The following is a 4,509-nucleotide window of genomic DNA, read 5'->3' on the forward strand; positions in this document are numbered from 1 at the left end:
CTGCCCACTAGCAACCTCGGTAATCTAACGCAACGGTTCTTTGTCATCCAAAACATGTTAGATGGGTATTCATTGGTTACAATGGGAATCTATCGTTACTATCAGCTAGAAATATACCGGTATTCTCGACATAAACTATATACAGTTTATGACGGGGACTCGACTATATCAAAGTTTAATGTGACATCGACCCTTATGAGTCAATAAATCCTTAATGTGGCATAAGTTAATGGATTCATTAAATATTGTTGCGTGAAACCTTTATTAAATCGAATTAGCTAATGTGCTATTAAATATTAAAACTCTCATTAATTAAGAATTAGCGTTTAATAACAATAACATAATGCAACGATCCCGTGGGGATCCAGGTTAGAGTAGGTCGTTAATACCCCTTGCTTGTCGTAATACTAAAGGGGGTGTTCCTTTGGATGAGACTGCGAAATTCAAAGCCCCGTGTCACAGCAGGTGTGGCACGATAAACATCGCTCCCTGCTCAAAGTCTGTAAGCCCCGAGCTTAGGTCTAAATTTTCCAGCCTTCCATGGGCTATGGTGAAGTCTCCATATGAGTGAACATTTCTCGAGAGGGACATTAAAGAATATACAACCAACCAACCATAATGCAACGCAATGATCACTTCCTGTCTCTTACATCGACTGCTATATTTTGTTTTCGTGGGTTCATAGTTGCTACAACACAGGCTTTAACGAAATGTCTAACGACCAAATTAAAAGAATCAGAAATTAAGAACATTTCGACAGCAGACCCATTCGCGTCTTTAAGCGTGTCTAGGAGGAGTAAGCACCCCCTGTCAAATTCAGTCTGTAAATAACGGCTAAACAATTGGTATGTAACACTTATTATCAACTTTAATTTTAGTGTTAACCCATTTAGGAATAACAAGGATTGAATTATGGGCATGTACCATATCCATAAGTTTGGGAACCACTCCAGTACATCCTTCCAAAAAGTATTTGTTGCAAAACTCTATGCACTTCTTTAGGAATGGAATAGACGAATTTAACCTTTATAGGTAGGGTCAATTGCAAAAACATTGAATTTACCAAAACTTAATAAATAATCTTTTTATTTCTTTACCAAACCCAAAGCACAGTGTTATATCTATCTTGACAAGGAATTTGTTTATATGTATTTGGGGATGAAAGTGTGATCAGAAAAAATGTCTTGCTGTGGCCTTCAATTCGACATTTAGATATATCGACGACGTTTTATCTGTTAACAATAATAATTTTCATTCATATGTCGATTCGACATATCCCTGTGAACTCAAAATAAAAGACACCACAGAGTCGTCCCCTTCTGCTTCATACTTGATATTTTATTGATTGATTGATTGATATTTTCCGGCACTCAACAATTTTTCAGTTAGCTGGTGGCACCCAGTTTTTATTGGTGGAAGAGAGAAACCAGATACAATGTACCTGGGAAGAGACAACCGAACTTCCGAAAGTAAACTAGGAAACTTTCTCACTTACCGGCGCGAGCGGGATTCGAACCCGCGCCGACAGAGGTGGAAGACCGTGTGATTTTGAGCTCGATGCTCTAACCACTCGGCCACGGAGGCCCCTGATATTTTATTGAAAGTAGATATTAACGTCAAACTAACAACTCAACTATATGACAAACGTTATGATTTCAGCTTCTCCATCGTCAACTTCCCATATATATGTAACAATATTCCATTATCAGCTGCATATGGTGTTTATATCTCCCAACTGATTTGATACGCAAGAGCTTGTTCTGCGTATGATTAGTTTTTAAATCGAGGCACGCTACTGACACTCAAGTTGATGGTACACGGGTTTCATAATCTTGTTTGAAGTCAGTATTTCGCAAATTCTATGGTCGTTATAACGATCTAGTTCGTCAATACAACCTATCGTTGGGTCAAATGCTGTCTGACGTGTTTCATACCGATTGTTAGAACGTTCTTGGCACACTGATTTTGACAGCGGACAATTTCGTTTACCTCATCAAGATATAGTGGATTCTTACTGCTCCTAGGCACCTGATCCTACCTCTAGTATATCCGCAGGTCCGTGTTTACTCAACTCTCTAATTTGTATTGCTTATAGGAGTTACGAGTGATCATTGTTCGTCATCTTCTACTTTCATCTTGGACTAAAAGGCTTCTCAGTGGTGGACAGGGCTGAGTTAATATTTTTGAAAGTATATATGGATTTGATGCTGTAATAAATCTGTTTGATTTTGGTAACAATTACTAACTTCCCAAAATCCCATCCTTACCGGTGAATGTAGGTCAGTGTTAGGACATTCGCTTCTTAACGTGAGGGTCGTGTGTTTGAGCCCCGCTCATGTTATGACCGCGTCAAACATGAGACAAAAACATATGTCGATTGGCGCTTTTTCACAAATATGTGGAAAAATTCGAAAGTACCCCAAATACGGAACAAGTGTTACAGTATAAAAGAGAAAATTTCGAATTTGAAAATGTTCAAATGTTTACAACACACACTAAGAGAGAGAGAGAGAGAGAGAGAGAGAGAGAGAGAGAGAGAGAGAGAGAAGAGAATCCTTGATCATTTTTAACGATGTTTTAAAACGTAGGAAAATATACCATAATGAAAGTTTGATGAAAAGGTGAAGAGAGCAAACAGTAATCAATCTCATAACTCTTATAAGAAATACAATAATTAAGAACAATCATGGCCACCTGGACACACCAAAGTTGGAATTAAGTGCCTAGGAGGAGTATACATCCTCTGTCGACCGGTGGCACTCACCATGAGTATTATACATCTGGTATATCCAGTGGTCCGTGTTTGCCCAACTCTATTTTTTGTTATATTTACCTTTCATGTCTTGATCAGGTCAACGGAGTAATCCGTAGTAAAATAATTTTAAGTTAACTTTAGAACTGCTCAATAGCAAGCAAAACCACAAGTTTAATCTAGAGGAAGCGAAACAACAACTTTAATACTGAAGTTTACAGTGGAAAATTATACGACGACTTTAAACAGTAGAATCATTCACTAGTTATCGAGACAACAAGTTTAATCTAGAGCTGTTTACTAATAAGGGAAACAAATTTGAATGATAACTGTTTACTTCTAACTGAACGATTCTTTGTCATCCTAAATATGTTAGATGGATATTCATTGATTGGTAGGTTGTATATTGTTTAATATCCCACTCGAGATTGTTTCACTCTTATGGAGACCATTGTGGGTGAAGGACTGCAAAATTTAGGTCTATGCTCGCCTATGCTCGGCGCTTAAAGACATTGAGCAGAGAGCGATCTCTATCGAGCTGCACCTCCTGTGACACAGAGTCTCGATTACTTCGGTCTCATCCGAATGACCGCCCCATTTTGTAGGCTCTTACGACACGCAAGGGGTACTGAGGACTTATTCTAACCCGGATTCCCAGGAAGCATGATGATGTACCTGAATCATCATTGGGTACAATGCGAATCTCTAGTTACTACCAGCTAAAACGTAGAACAGATGGCGGTTCAAATACACTTTCGGAGATTTCAATGACTGGGTAGATATTTGTAGTGTTTATGAGATGTCATAATGAGTGTTTGAATGATTTGAAGAATCATTTCATTTGTCATATGTATTTTATCTAATTTGATCTAAAAAGTGCAATATCACAAAGTCCAATTATCGTGACTGTACAAATTATTAACGAACAAATTTGTTTCCTGTTATACTCTAAATAAGCAATGTAAATGATAAACAAATATATTGATGAAATGTCAGAATATGAAGTATGAAAATAAAAATATATATGGATTAAGGCAAGCATGTTCTGAAAATATATCTGTAAACTTGTTTCATATTATTTGCACGATGATTAGAAAAGCCCACATGTTTTTAATCGGTTTTTACGTCCTTTTGAAGTTTTCCCACTCGTATGGATGTGTCACCAGCTGCAAATTTCAGACCTATGCGTGGCGCTCGGGGCGCTACGACTGGGTGGTTTTCTTGTGTCAACGCTTACCAGAACACGGCACCTCGGTTTGCAAGGTCTCATCAGAAAAAACCACGACTCCCACTTCTAAAGTCACTTGGTTTTGTTGTGGAATAAAAGAAATGAAATAAAAGGTTCATGATGTAGATTATTGGGAAATATACAGATGAATATCTAAATATTTAGTATATACTCGAAGTCATAACCCAGAAATCCACCGACTTGGGTGTGGTTTGCTATATACATACTACACCAATGTTTGATGGGATAACCCTATATAGATTATATCATTTTATAAAGTGTAATCGTGTTAGTACCAATTCAAAATTCTATGTTATAAAGTTTGTAAAACAAAGTGGAATCTCTTAATATCTATCTATTGATGCCGTCAACCTCTGTGGAAGGAAAAAAAGACTTGATATCAGTGTTGCGCTGTATGAGGTTCTCCTGAATGAAAGGTTGAAGATAACGACCAGTGATCAATCTCATAAGTCATATAAGCAATACAAAATAGAGATTGGGGAAACACGCACTCCTGGACACACAATAG

The sequence above is a fragment of the Ostrea edulis genome, chromosome 9, assembly GCF_947568905.1.
Source record: "Ostrea edulis chromosome 9, xbOstEdul1.1, whole genome shotgun sequence".
Classification (NCBI taxonomy): Eukaryota; Metazoa; Mollusca; class Bivalvia; order Ostreida; family Ostreidae; genus Ostrea; species Ostrea edulis.